General features: G+C 42.6%; 1 protein-coding gene across 1 annotated transcript in view; it reads right to left on the minus strand.

The window, feature by feature from the left end:
* Positions 1-15,789, minus strand: part of LOC146966724 (zinc transporter ZIP12-like) — a 201,537-nt gene that overhangs the window by 76,487 nt on the left and 109,261 nt on the right. The window lies entirely within an intron of this gene.

Here is a 15,789-nt window from a genome sequence, read left to right on the forward strand (position 1 = left end):
TTTTTTTTGACCAAAAATTAAAATTTCTTCAAATTTCTCCAAACTCGGATATATCATCTGGGGGTCCGAGGGGAGTCCAACGCAGAAGGTTTGGTTGAAATCGGGCCGGTGGTTTTGGAGAAAATGACCAAAAACCAAACAGGCGATTTTAAAAAGACGACAGGCGCGCGGCTTACGTTTTTTTTTTTTTGACCAAAAATTAAAATTTCTTCAAATTTCTCCAAACTCGGATATATCATCTGGGGGTCCGAGGGGAGTCCAACGCAGAAGGTTTGGTTGAAATCGGGCCGGTGGTTTTGGAGAAAATGACCAAAAACCAAACAGGCGATTTTAAAAAGACGACAGGCGCGCGGCTTACGTTTTTTTTTTTTTGACCAAAAATTAAAATTTCTTCAAATTTCTCCAAACTCGGATATATCATCTGGGGGTCCGAGGGGAGTCCAACGCAGAAGGTTTGGTTGAAATCGGGCCGGTGGTTTTGGAGAAAATGACCAAAAACCAAACAGGCGATTTTAAAAAGACGACAGGCGCGCGGCTTACGTTTTTTTTTTTTTGACCAAAAATTAAATTTAGTCAAATTTCTCCAAACTCGGATATATCATCTGGGGGTCCGAGGGGAGTCCAACGCAGAAGGTTTGGTTGAAATCGGGCCGGTGGTTTTGGAGAAAATGACCAAAAACCAAACAGGCGATTTTAAAAAGACGACAGGCGCGCGGCTTACGTTTTTTTTTTTTTTGACCAAAAATTAAAATTTCTTCAAATTTCTCCAAACTCGGATATATCATCTGGGGGTCCGAGGGGAGTCCAACGCAGAAGGTTTGGTTGAAATCGGGCCGGTGGTTTTGGAGAAAATGACCAAAAACCAAACAGGCGATTTTAAAAAGACGACAGGCGCGCGGCTTACGTTTTTTTTTTTTTGACCAAAAATTAAAATTTCTTCAAATTTCTCCAAACTCGGATATATCATCTGGGGGTCCGAGGGGAGTCCAACGCAGAAGGTTTGGTTGAAATCGGGCCGGTGGTTTTGGAGAAAATGACCAAAAACCAAACAGGCGATTTTAAAAAGACGACAGGCGCGCGGCTTACGTTTTTTTTTTTTTGACCAAAACTTCAAATTTCTCCAAACTCGGATATATCATCTGGGGGTCCGAGGGGAGTCCAACGCAGAAGGTTTGGTTGAAATCGGGCCGGTGGTTTTGGAGAAAATGACCAAAAACCAAACAGGCGATTTTAAAAAGACGACAGGCGCGCGGCTTACGTTTTTTTTTTTTTGACCAAAAATTAAATTTCTTCAAATTTCTCCAAACTCGGATATATCATCTGGGGGTCCGAGGGGAGTCCAACGCAGAAGGTTTGGTTGAAATCGGGCCGGTGGTTTTGGAGAAAATGACCAAAAACCAAACAGGCGATTTTAAAAAGACGACAGGCGCGCGGCTTACGTTTTTTTTTTTTTGACCAAAAATTAAAATTTCTTCAAATTTCTCCAAACTCGGATATATCATCTGGGGGTCCGAGGGGAGTCCAACGCAGAAGGTTTGGTTGAAATCGGGCCGGTGGTTTTGGAGAAAATGACCAAAAACCAAACAGGCGATTTTAAAAAGACGACAGGCGCGCGGCTTACGTTTTTTTTTTTTTGACCAAAAATTAAATTTCTTCAAATTTCTCCAAACTCGGATATATCATCTGGGGGTCCGAGGGGAGTCCAACGCAGAAGGTTTGGTTGAAATCGGGCCGGTGGTTTTGGAGAAAATGACCAAAAACCAAACAGGCGATTTTAAAAAGACGACAGGCGCGCGGCTTACGTTTTTTTTTTTTTGACCAAAAATTAAATTTCTTCAAATTTCTCCAAACTCGGATATATCATCTGGGGGTCCGAGGGGAGTCCAACGCAGAAGGTTTGGTTGAAATCGGGCCGGTGGTTTTGGAGAAAATGACCAAAAACCAAACAGGCGATTTTAAAAAGACGACAGGCGCGCGGCTTACGTTTTTTTTTTTTTGACCAAAAATTAAAATTTCTTCAAATTTCTCCAAACTCGGATATATCATCTGGGGGTCCGAGGGGAGTCCAACGCAGAAGGTTTGGTTGAAATCGGGCCGGTGGTTTTGGAGAAAATGACCAAAAACCAAACAGGCGATTTTAAAAAGACGACAGGCGCGCGGCTTACGTTTTTTTTTTTTTGACCAAAAATTAAATTTCTTCAAATTTCTCCAAACTCGGATATATCATCTGGGGGTCCGAGGGGAGTCCAACGCAGAAGGTTTGGTTGAAATCGGGCCGGTGGTTTTGGAGAAAATGACCAAAAACCAAACAGGCGATTTTAAAAAGACGACAGGCGCGCGGCTTACGTTTTTTTTTTTTTGACCAAAAATTAAATTTATCAAATTTCTCCAAACTCGGATATATCATCTGGGGGTCCGAGGGGAGTCCAACGCAGAAGGTTTGGTTGAAATCGGGCCGGTGGTTTTGGAGAAAATGACCAAAAACCAAACAGGCGATTTTAAAAAGACGACAGGCGCGCGGCTTACGTTTTTTTTTTTTTGACCAAAAATTAAATTTCTTCAAATTTCTCCAAACTCGGATATATCATCTGGGGGTCCGAGGGGAGTCCAACGCAGAAGGTTTGGTTGAAATCGGGCCGGTGGTTTTGGAGAAAATGACCAAAAACCAAACAGGCGATTTTAAAAAGACGACAGGCGCGCGGCTTACGTTTTTTTTTTTTTGACCAAAAATTAAAATTTCTTCAATTTCTCCAAACTCGGATATATCATCTGGGGGTCCGAGGGGAGTCCAACGCAGAAGGTTTGGTTGAAATCGGGCCGGTGGTTTTGGAGAAAATGACCAAAAACCAAACAGGCGATTTTAAAAAGACGACAGGCGCGCGGCTTACGTTTTTTTTTTTTTGACCAAAAATTAAATTTCTTCAAATTTCTCCAAACTCGGATATATCATCTGGGGGTCCGAGGGGAGTCCAACGCAGAAGGTTTGGTTGAAATCGGGCCGGTGGTTTTGGAGAAAATGACCAAAAACCAAACAGGCGATTTTAAAAAGACGACAGGCGCGCGGCTTACGTTTTTTTTTTTTTGACCAAAAATTAAATTTCTTCAAATTTCTCCAAACTCGGATATATCATCTGGGGGTCCGAGGGGAGTCCAACGCAGAAGGTTTGGTTGAAATCGGGCCGGTGGTTTTGGAGAAAATGACCAAAAACCAAACAGGCGATTTTAAAAAGACGACAGGCGCGCGGCTTACGTTTTTTTTTTTTTGACCAAAAATTAAATTTCTTCAAATTTCTCCAAACTCGGATATATCATCTGGGGGTCCGAGGGGAGTCCAACGCAGAAGGTTTGGTTGAAATCGGGCCGGTGGTTTTGGAGAAAATGACCAAAAACCAAACAGGCGATTTTAAAAAGACGACAGGCGCGCGGCTTACGTTTTTTTTTTTTTGACCAAAAATTAAAATTTCTTCAAATTTCTCCAAACTCGGATATATCATCTGGGGGTCCGAGGGGAGTCCAACGCAGAAGGTTTGGTTGAAATCGGGCCGGTGGTTTTGGAGAAAATGACCAAAAACCAAACAGGCGATTTTAAAAAGACGACAGGCGCGCGGCTTACGTTTTTTTTTTTTTGACCAAAAATTAAAATTTCTTCAAATTTCTCCAAACTCGGATATATCATCTGGGGGTCCGAGGGGAGTCCAACGCAGAAGGTTTGGTTGAAATCGGGCCGGTGGTTTTGGAGAAAATGACCAAAAACCAAACAGGCGATTTTAAAAAGACGACAGGCGCGCGGCTTACGTTTTTTTTTTTTTGACCAAAAATTAAAATTTCTTCAAATTTCTCCAAACTCGGATATATCATCTGGGGGTCCGAGGGGAGTCCAACGCAGAAGGTTTGGTTGAAATCGGGCCGGTGGTTTTGGAGAAAATGACCAAAAACCAAACAGGCGATTTTAAAAAGACGACAGGCGCGCGGCTTACGTTTTTTTTTTTTTGACCAAAAATAAAATTTCTTCAAATTTCTCCAAACTCGGATATATCATCTGGGGGTCCGAGGGGAGTCCAACGCAGAAGGTTTGGTTGAAATCGGGCCGGTGGTTTTGGAGAAAATGACCAAAAACCAAACAGGCGATTTTAAAAAGACGACAGGCGCGCGGCTTACTTCAAATTTCTCCAAACTCGGATATATCATCTGGGGGTCCGAGGGGAGTCCAACGCAGAAGGTTTGGTTGAAATCGGGCCGGTGGTTTTGGAGAAAATGACCAAAAACCAAACAGGCGATTTTAAAAAGACGACAGGCGCGCGGCTTACGTTTTTTTTTTTTTGACCAAAAATTAAATTTCTTCAAATTTCTCCAAACTCGGATATATCATCTGGGGGTCCGAGGGGAGTCCAACGCAGAAGGTTTGGTTGAAATCGGGCCGGTGGTTTTGGAGAAAATGACCAAAAACCAAACAGGCGATTTTAAAAAGACGACAGGCGCGCGGCTTACGTTTTTTTTTTTTTGACCAAAAATTAAATTTTCAATTTCTCCAAACTCGGATATATCATCTGGGGGTCCGAGGGGAGTCCAACGCAGAAGGTTTGGTTGAAATCGGGCCGGTGGTTTTGGAGAAAATGACCAAAAACCAAACAGGCGATTTTAAAAAGACGACAGGCGCGCGGCTTACGTTTTTTTTTTTTTGACCAAAAATTAAATTACTCAATTTCTCCAAACTCGGATATATCATCTGGGGGTCCGAGGGGAGTCCAACGCAGAAGGTTTGGTTGAAATCGGGCCGGTGGTTTTGGAGAAAATGACCAAAAACCAAACAGGCGATTTTAAAAAGACGACAGGCGCGCGGCTTACGTTTTTTTTTTTTTGACCAAAAATTAAAATTTCTTCAAATTTCTCCAAACTCGGATATATCATCTGGGGGTCCGAGGGGAGTCCAACGCAGAAGGTTTGGTTGAAATCGGGCCGGTGGTTTTGGAGAAAATGACCAAAAACCAAACAGGCGATTTTAAAAAGACGACAGGCGCGCGGCTTACGTTTTTTTTTTTTTGACCAAAAATTAAAATTTCTTCAAATTCTCCAAACTCGGATATATCATCTGGGGGTCCGAGGGGAGTCCAACGCAGAAGGTTTGGTTGAAATCGGGCCGGTGGTTTTGGAGAAAATGACCAAAAACCAAACAGGCGATTTTAAAAAGACGACAGGCGCGCGGCTTACGTTTTTTTTTTTTTGACCAAAATTAAGATTCTTCAAATTTCTCCAAACTCGGATATATCATCTGGGGGTCCGAGGGGAGTCCAACGCAGAAGGTTTGGTTGAAATCGGGCCGGTGGTTTTGGAGAAAATGACCAAAAACCAAACAGGCGATTTTAAAAAGACGACAGGCGCGCGGCTTACGTTTTTTTTTTTTTGACCAAAAATTAAATTTCTCAAATTTCTCCAAACTCGGATATATCATCTGGGGGTCCGAGGGGAGTCCAACGCAGAAGGTTTGGTTGAAATCGGGCCGGTGGTTTTGGAGAAAATGACCAAAAACCAAACAGGCGATTTTAAAAAGACGACAGGCGCGCGGCTTACGTTTTTTTTTTTTTTGACCAAAAATTAAATTTCTTCAAATTTCTCCAAACTCGGATATATCATCTGGGGGTCCGAGGGGAGTCCAACGCAGAAGGTTTGGTTGAAATCGGGCCGGTGGTTTTGGAGAAAATGACCAAAAACCAAACAGGCGATTTTAAAAAGACGACAGGCGCGCGGCTTACGTTTTTTTTTTTTTGACCAAAAATTAAAATTTCTTCAAATTTCTCCAAACTCGGATATATCATCTGGGGGTCCGAGGGGAGTCCAACGCAGAAGGTTTGGTTGAAATCGGGCCGGTGGTTTTGGAGAAAATGACCAAAAACCAAACAGGCGATTTTAAAAAGACGACAGGCGCGCGGCTTACGTTTTTTTTTTTTTGACCAAAAATTAAAATTTCTTCAAATTTCTCCAAACTCGGATATATCATCTGGGGGTCCGAGGGGAGTCCAACGCAGAAGGTTTGGTTGAAATCGGGCCGGTGGTTTTGGAGAAAATGACCAAAAACCAAACAGGCGATTTTAAAAAGACGACAGGCGCGCGGCTTACGTTTTTTTTTTTTTGACCAAAAATTAAAATTTCTTCAAATTTCTCCAAACTCGGATATATCATCTGGGGGTCCGAGGGGAGTCCAACGCAGAAGGTTTGGTTGAAATCGGGCCGGTGGTTTTGGAGAAAATGACCAAAAACCAAACAGGCGATTTTAAAAAGACGACAGGCGCGCGGCTTACGTTTTTTTTTTTTTGACCAAAAATTAAATTTCTTCAAATTTCTCCAAACTCGGATATATCATCTGGGGGTCCGAGGGGAGTCCAACGCAGAAGGTTTGGTTGAAATCGGGCCGGTGGTTTTGGAGAAAATGACCAAAAACCAAACAGGCGATTTTAAAAAGACGACAGGCGCGCGGCTTACGTTTTTTTTTTTTTGACCAAAAATTAAATTTCTTCAAATTTCTCCAAACTCGGATATATCATCTGGGGGTCCGAGGGGAGTCCAACGCAGAAGGTTTGGTTGAAATCGGGCCGGTGGTTTTGGAGAAAATGACCAAAAACCAAACAGGCGATTTTAAAAAGACGACAGGCGCGCGGCTTACGTTTTTTTTTTTTTGACCAAAAATTAAATTTCTTCAAATTTCTCCAAACTCGGATATATCATCTGGGGGTCCGAGGGGAGTCCAACGCAGAAGGTTTGGTTGAAATCGGGCCGGTGGTTTTGGAGAAAATGACCAAAAACCAAACAGGCGATTTTAAAAAGACGACAGGCGCGCGGCTTACGTTTTTTTTTTTTTGACCAAAAATTAAAATTTCTTCAAATTTCTCCAAACTCGGATATATCATCTGGGGGTCCGAGGGGAGTCCAACGCAGAAGGTTTGGTTGAAATCGGGCCGGTGGTTTTGGAGAAAATGACCAAAAACCAAACAGGCGATTTTAAAAAGACGACAGGCGCGCGGCTTACGTTTTTTTTTTTTGACCAAAAATTAAAATTTCTTCAAATTTCTCCAAACTCGGATATATCATCTGGGGGTCCGAGGGGAGTCCAACGCAGAAGGTTTGGTTGAAATCGGGCCGGTGGTTTTGGAGAAAATGACCAAAAACCAAACAGGCGATTTTAAAAAGACGACAGGCGCGCGGCTTACGTTTTTTTTTTTTGACCAAAAATTAAAATTTCTTCAAATTTCTCCAAACTCGGATATATCATCTGGGGGTCCGAGGGGAGTCCAACGCAGAAGGTTTGGTTGAAATCGGGCCGGTGGTTTTGGAGAAAATGACCAAAAACCAAACAGGCGATTTTAAAAAGACGACAGGCGCGCGGCTTACGTTTTTTTTTTTTTGACCAAAAATTAAATTTCTTCAAATTTCTCCAAACTCGGATATATCATCTGGGGGTCCGAGGGGAGTCCAACGCAGAAGGTTTGGTTGAAATCGGGCCGGTGGTTTTGGAGAAAATGACCAAAAACCAAACAGGCGATTTTAAAAAGACGACAGGCGCGCGGCTTACGTTTTTTTTTTTTTGACCAAAAATTAAAATTTCTTCAAATTTCTCCAAACTCGGATATATCATCTGGGGGTCCGAGGGGAGTCCAACGCAGAAGGTTTGGTTGAAATCGGGCCGGTGGTTTTGGAGAAAATGACCAAAAACCAAACAGGCGATTTTAAAAAGACGACAGGCGCGCGGCTTACGTTTTTTTTTTTTTGACCAAAAATTAAATTTCTTCAAATTTCTCCAAACTCGGATATATCATCTGGGGGTCCGAGGGGAGTCCAACGCAGAAGGTTTGGTTGAAATCGGGCCGGTGGTTTTGGAGAAAATGACCAAAAACCAAACAGGCGATTTTAAAAAGACGACAGGCGCGCGGCTTACGTTTTTTTTTTTTTGACCAAAAATTAAAATTTCTTCAAATTCTCCAAACTCGGATATATCATCTGGGGGTCCGAGGGGAGTCCAACGCAGAAGGTTTGGTTGAAATCGGGCCGGTGGTTTTGGAGAAAATGACCAAAAACCAAACAGGCGATTTTAAAAAGACGACAGGCGCGCGGCTTACGTTTTTTTTTTTTTGACCAAAAATCTAAATTTCTCAAATTTCTCCAAACTCGGATATATCATCTGGGGGTCCGAGGGGAGTCCAACGCAGAAGGTTTGGTTGAAATCGGGCCGGTGGTTTTGGAGAAAATGACCAAAAACCAAACAGGCGATTTTAAAAAGACGACAGGCGCGCGGCTTACGTTTTTTTTTTTTTGACCAAAAATTAAAATTTCTTCAAATTTCTCCAAACTCGGATATATCATCTGGGGGTCCGAGGGGAGTCCAACGCAGAAGGTTTGGTTGAAATCGGGCCGGTGGTTTTGGAGAAAATGACCAAAAACCAAACAGGCGATTTTAAAAAGACGACAGGCGCGCGGCTTACGTTTTTTTTTTTTTTGACCAAAAAATTTAAATTTCTCCAAACTCGGATATATCATCTGGGGGTCCGAGGGGAGTCCAACGCAGAAGGTTTGGTTGAAATCGGGCCGGTGGTTTTGGAGAAAATGACCAAAAACCAAACAGGCGATTTTAAAAAGACGACAGGCGCGCGGCTTACGTTTTTTTTTTTTTGACCAAAAATTAAGATTCTTCAAATTTCTCCAAACTCGGATATATCATCTGGGGGTCCGAGGGGAGTCCAACGCAGAAGGTTTGGTTGAAATCGGGCCGGTGGTTTTGGAGAAAATGACCAAAAACCAAACAGGCGATTTTAAAAAGACGACAGGCGCGCGGCTTACGTTTTTTTTTTTTTGACCAAAAATTAAAATTTCTTCAAATTTCTCCAAACTCGGATATATCATCTGGGGGTCCGAGGGGAGTCCAACGCAGAAGGTTTGGTTGAAATCGGGCCGGTGGTTTTGGAGAAAATGACCAAAAACCAAACAGGCGATTTTAAAAAGACGACAGGCGCGCGGCTTACGTTTTTTTTTTTTTGACCAAAAATTAAAATTCATCAATCTCCAAACTCGGATATATCATCTGGGGGTCCGAGGGGAGTCCAACGCAGAAGGTTTGGTTGAAATCGGGCCGGTGGTTTTGGAGAAAATGACCAAAAACCAAACAGGCGATTTTAAAAAGACGACAGGCGCGCGGCTTACGTTTTTTTTTTTTTGACCAAAAATTAAAATTTCTTCAAATTTCTCCAAACTCGGATATATCATCTGGGGGTCCGAGGGGAGTCCAACGCAGAAGGTTTGGTTGAAATCGGGCCGGTGGTTTTGGAGAAAATGACCAAAAACCAAACAGGCGATTTTAAAAAGACGACAGGCGCGCGGCTTACGTTTTTTTTTTTTTGACCAAAATAAATTTCTTAAATTTCTCCAAACTCGGATATATCATCTGGGGGTCCGAGGGGAGTCCAACGCAGAAGGTTTGGTTGAAATCGGGCCGGTGGTTTTGGAGAAAATGACCAAAAACCAAACAGGCGATTTTAAAAAGACGACAGGCGCGCGGCTTACGTTTTTTTTTTTTTGACCAAAAATTAAATTTCTTCAAATTTCTCCAAACTCGGATATATCATCTGGGGGTCCGAGGGGAGTCCAACGCAGAAGGTTTGGTTGAAATCGGGCCGGTGGTTTTGGAGAAAATGACCAAAAACCAAACAGGCGATTTTAAAAAGACGACAGGCGCGCGGCTTACGTTTTTTTTTTTTTGACCAAAAATTAAATTTCTTCAAATTTCTCCAAACTCGGATATATCATCTGGGGGTCCGAGGGGAGTCCAACGCAGAAGGTTTGGTTGAAATCGGGCCGGTGGTTTTGGAGAAAATGACCAAAAACCAAACAGGCGATTTTAAAAAGACGACAGGCGCGCGGCTTACGTTTTTTTTTTTTTGACCAAAAATTAAATTTATCAAATTTCTCCAAACTCGGATATATCATCTGGGGGTCCGAGGGGAGTCCAACGCAGAAGGTTTGGTTGAAATCGGGCCGGTGGTTTTGGAGAAAATGACCAAAAACCAAACAGGCGATTTTAAAAAGACGACAGGCGCGCGGCTTACGTTTTTTTTTTTTTTGACCAAAAATTAAAATTTCTTCAAATTTCTCCAAACTCGGATATATCATCTGGGGGTCCGAGGGGAGTCCAACGCAGAAGGTTTGGTTGAAATCGGGCCGGTGGTTTTGGAGAAAATGACCAAAAACCAAACAGGCGATTTTAAAAAGACGACAGGCGCGCGGCTTACGTTTTTTTTTTTTTGACCAAAAATTTAAATTTCTCCAAACTCGGATATATCATCTGGGGGTCCGAGGGGAGTCCAACGCAGAAGGTTTGGTTGAAATCGGGCCGGTGGTTTTGGAGAAAATGACCAAAAACCAAACAGGCGATTTTAAAAAGACGACAGGCGCGCGGCTTACGTTTTTTTTTTTTTGACCAAAAATTAAAATTTCTTCAAATTTCTCCAAACTCGGATATATCATCTGGGGGTCCGAGGGGAGTCCAACGCAGAAGGTTTGGTTGAAATCGGGCCGGTGGTTTTGGAGAAAATGACCAAAAACCAAACAGGCGATTTTAAAAAGACGACAGGCGCGCGGCTTACGTTTTTTTTTTTTGACCAAAAATTAAAATTTCTTCAAATTTCTCCAAACTCGGATATATCATCTGGGGGTCCGAGGGGAGTCCAACGCAGAAGGTTTGGTTGAAATCGGGCCGGTGGTTTTGGAGAAAATGACCAAAAACCAAACAGGCGATTTTAAAAAGACGACAGGCGCGCGGCTTACGTTTTTTTTTTTTTGACCAAAATTAAAATATCTTCAAATTTCTCCAAACTCGGATATATCATCTGGGGGTCCGAGGGGAGTCCAACGCAGAAGGTTTGGTTGAAATCGGGCCGGTGGTTTTGGAGAAAATGACCAAAAACCAAACAGGCGATTTTAAAAAGACGACAGGCGCGCGGCTTACGTTTTTTTTTTTTTGACCAAAAATTAAAATTTCTCAAATTTCTCCAAACTCGGATATATCATCTGGGGGTCCGAGGGGAGTCCAACGCAGAAGGTTTGGTTGAAATCGGGCCGGTGGTTTTGGAGAAAATGACCAAAAACCAAACAGGCGATTTTAAAAAGACGACAGGCGCGCGGCTTACGTTTTTTTTTTTTTGACCAAAAATTAAATTTCTTCAAATTTCTCCAAACTCGGATATATCATCTGGGGGTCCGAGGGGAGTCCAACGCAGAAGGTTTGGTTGAAATCGGGCCGGTGGTTTTGGAGAAAATGACCAAAAACCAAACAGGCGATTTTAAAAAGACGACAGGCGCGCGGCTTACGTTTTTTTTTTTTTGACCAAAAATTAAAATTTCTTCAATTCTCCAAACTCGGATATATCATCTGGGGGTCCGAGGGGAGTCCAACGCAGAAGGTTTGGTTGAAATCGGGCCGGTGGTTTTGGAGAAAATGACCAAAAACCAAACAGGCGATTTTAAAAAGACGACAGGCGCGCGGCTTACGTTTTTTTTTTTTTGACCAAAAATTAAAATTTCTTCAAATTTCTCCAAACTCGGATATATCATCTGGGGGTCCGAGGGGAGTCCAACGCAGAAGGTTTGGTTGAAATCGGGCCGGTGGTTTTGGAGAAAATGACCAAAAACCAAACAGGCGATTTTAAAAAGACGACAGGCGCGCGGCTTACGTTTTTTTTTTTTTGACCAAAAATTAAAATTTCTTCAAATTTCTCCAAACTCGGATATATCATCTGGGGGTCCGAGGGGAGTCCAACGCAGAAGGTTTGGTTGAAATCGGGCCGGTGGTTTTGGAGAAAATGACCAAAAACCAAACAGGCGATTTTAAAAAGACGACAGGCGCGCGGCTTAAATTTCTCCAAACTCGGATATATCATCTGGGGGTCCGAGGGGAGTCCAACGCAGAAGGTTTGGTTGAAATCGGGCCGGTGGTTTTGGAGAAAATGACCAAAAACCAAACAGGCGATTTTAAAAAGACGACAGGCGCGCGGCTTACGTTTTTTTTTTTTTGACCAAAAATTAAAATTTCTTCAAATTTCTCCAAACTCGGATATATCATCTGGGGGTCCGAGGGGAGTCCAACGCAGAAGGTTTGGTTGAAATCGGGCCGGTGGTTTTGGAGAAAATGACCAAAAACCAAACAGGCGATTTTAAAAAGACGACAGGCGCGCGGCTTACGTTTTTTTTTTTTTGACCAAAAATTAAAATTTCTTCAAATTTCTCCAAACTCGGATATATCATCTGGGGGTCCGAGGGGAGTCCAACGCAGAAGGTTTGGTTGAAATCGGGCCGGTGGTTTTGGAGAAAATGACCAAAAACCAAACAGGCGATTTTAAAAAGACGACAGGCGCGCGGCTTACGTTTTTTTTTTTTTGACCAAAAATTAAAATTTCTTCAAATTTCTCCAAACTCGGATATATCATCTGGGGGTCCGAGGGGAGTCCAACGCAGAAGGTTTGGTTGAAATCGGGCCGGTGGTTTTGGAGAAAATGACCAAAAACCAAACAGGCGATTTTAAAAAGACGACAGGCGCGCGGCTTACGTTTTTTTTTTTTTGACCAAAAATTAAAATTTCTTCAAATTTCTCCAAACTCGGATATATCATCTGGGGGTCCGAGGGGAGTCCAACGCAGAAGGTTTGGTTGAAATCGGGCCGGTGGTTTTGGAGAAAATGACCAAAAACCAAACAGGCGATTTTAAAAAGACGACAGGCGCGCGGCTTACGTTTTTTTTTTTTTTGACCAAAAATTAAAATTTCTTCAAATTTCTCCAAACTCGGATATATCATCTGGGGGTCCGAGGGGAGTCCAACGCAGAAGGTTTGGTTGAAATCGGGCCGGTGGTTTTGGAGAAAATGACCAAAAACCAAACAGGCGATTTTAAAAAGACGACAGGCGCGCGGCTTACGTTTTTTTTTTTTTGACCAAAAATTAAAATTTCTTCAAATTTCTCCAAACTCGGATATATCATCTGGGGGTCCGAGGGGAGTCCAACGCAGAAGGTTTGGTTGAAATCGGGCCGGTGGTTTTGGAGAAAATGACCAAAAACCAAACAGGCGATTTTAAAAAGACGACAGGCGCGCGGCTTACGTTTTTTTTTTTTTGACCAAAATTAAAATTCTTCAAATTTCTCCAAACTCGGATATATCATCTGGGGGTCCGAGGGGAGTCCAACGCAGAAGGTTTGGTTGAAATCGGGCCGGTGGTTTTGGAGAAAATGACCAAAAACCAAACAGGCGATTTTAAAAAGACGACAGGCGCGCGGCTTACGTTTTTTTTTTTTTGACCAAAAATTAAAATTTCTTCAAATTTCTCCAAACTCGGATATATCATCTGGGGGTCCGAGGGGAGTCCAACGCAGAAGGTTTGGTTGAAATCGGGCCGGTGGTTTTGGAGAAAATGACCAAAAACCAAACAGGCGATTTTAAAAAGACGACAGGCGCGCGGCTTACGTTTTTTTTTTTTTGACCAAAAATTAAAATTTCTTCAAATTTCTCCAAACTCGGATATATCATCTGGGGGTCCGAGGGGAGTCCAACGCAGAAGGTTTGGTTGAAATCGGGCCGGTGGTTTTGGAGAAAATGACCAAAAACCAAACAGGCGATTTTAAAAAGACGACAGGCGCGCGGCTTACGTTTTTTTTTTTTTGACCAAAAATTAAAATTTCTTCAAATTTCTCCAAACTCGGATATATCATCTGGGGGTCCGAGGGGAGTCCAACGCAGAAGGTTTGGTTGAAATCGGGCCGGTGGTTTTGGAGAAAATGACCAAAAACCAAACAGGCGATTTTAAAAAGACGACAGGCGCGCGGCTTACGTTTTTTTTTTTTTGACCAAAAATTAAAATTTCTTCAAATTTCTCCAAACTCGGATATATCATCTGGGGGTCCGAGGGGAGTCCAACGCAGAAGGTTTGGTTGAAATCGGGCCGGTGGTTTTGGAGAAAATGACCAAAAACCAAACAGGCGATTTTAAAAAGACGACAGGCGCGCGGCTTACGTTTTTTTTTTTTTTGACCAAAAATTAAAATTTCTTCAAATTTCTCCAAACTCGGATATATCATCTGGGGGTCCGAGGGGAGTCCAACGCAGAAGGTTTGGTTGAAATCGGGCCGGTGGTTTTGGAGAAAATGACCAAAAACCAAACAGGCGATTTTAAAAAGACGACAGGCGCGCGGCTTACGTTTTTTTTTTTTTGACCAAAAATTAAAATTTCTTCAAATTTCTCCAAACTCGGATATATCATCTGGGGGTCCGAGGGGAGTCCAACGCAGAAGGTTTGGTTGAAATCGGGCCGGTGGTTTTGGAGAAAATGACCAAAAACCAAACAGGCGATTTTAAAAAGACGACAGGCGCGCGGCTTACGTTTTTTTTTTTTTGACCAAAAATTAAAATTTCTTCAAATTTCTCCAAACTCGGATATATCATCTGGGGGTCCGAGGGGAGTCCAACGCAGAAGGTTTGGTTGAAATCGGGCCGGTGGTTTTGGAGAAAATGACCAAAAACCAAACAGGCGATTTTAAAAAGACGACAGGCGCGCGGCTTACGTTTTTTTTTTTTTGACCAAAAATTAAAATTTCTTCAAATTTCTCCAAACTCGGATATATCATCTGGGGGTCCGAGGGGAGTCCAACGCAGAAGGTTTGGTTGAAATCGGGCCGGTGGTTTTGGAGAAAATGACCAAAAACCAAACAGGCGATTTTAAAAAGACGACAGGCGCGCGGCTTACGTTTTTTTTTTTTTGACCAAAAATTAAAATTTCTTCAAATTTCTCCAAACTCGGATATATCATCTGGGGGTCCGAGGGGAGTCCAACGCAGAAGGTTTGGTTGAAATCGGGCCGGTGGTTTTGGAGAAAATGACCAAAAACCAAACAGGCGATTTTAAAAAGACGACAGGCGCGCGGCTTACGTTTTTTTTTTTTTTGACCAAAAATTAAAATTTCTTCAAATTTCTCCAAACTCGGATATATCATCTGGGGGTCCGAGGGGAGTCCAACGCAGAAGGTTTGGTTGAAATCGGGCCGGTGGTTTTGGAGAAAATGACCAAAAACCAAACAGGCGATTTTAAAAAGACGACAGGCGCGCGGCTTACGTTTTTTTTTTTTTGACCAAAAATTAAAATTTCTTCAAATTTCTCCAAACTCGGATATATCATCTGGGGGTCCGAGGGGAGTCCAACGCAGAAGGTTTGGTTGAAATCGGGCCGGTGGTTTTGGAGAAAATGACCAAAAACCAAACAGGCGATTTTAAAAAGACGACAGGCGCGCGGCTTACGTTTTTTTTTTTTTGACCAAAAATTAAAATTTCTTCAAATTTCTCCAAACTCGGATATATCATCTGGGGGTCCGAGGGGAGTCCAACGCAGAAGGTTTGGTTGAAATCGGGCCGGTGGTTTTGGAGAAAATGACCAAAAACCAAACAGGCGATTTTAAAAAGACGACAGGCGCGCGGCTTACGTTTTTTTTTTTTTGACCAAAAATTAAAATTTCTTCAAATTTCTCCAAACTCGGATATATCATCTGGGGGTCCGAGGGGAGTCCAACGCAGAAGGTTTGGTTGAAATCGGGCCGGTGGTTTTGGAGAAAATGACCAAAAACCAAACAGGCGATTTTAAAAAGACGACAGGCGCGCGGCTTACGTTTTTTTTTTTTTGACCAAAAATTAAAATTTCTTCAAATTTCTCCAAACTCGGATATATCATCTGGGGGTCCGAGGGGAGTCCAACGCAGAAGGTTTGGTTGAAATCGGG

The sequence above is a fragment of the Trachurus japonicus genome, chromosome 20, assembly GCF_045865225.1.
Source record: "Trachurus japonicus isolate A0001 chromosome 20, Traja_1.0".
NCBI classification, from domain to species: Eukaryota; Metazoa; Chordata; class Actinopteri; order Carangiformes; family Carangidae; genus Trachurus; species Trachurus japonicus.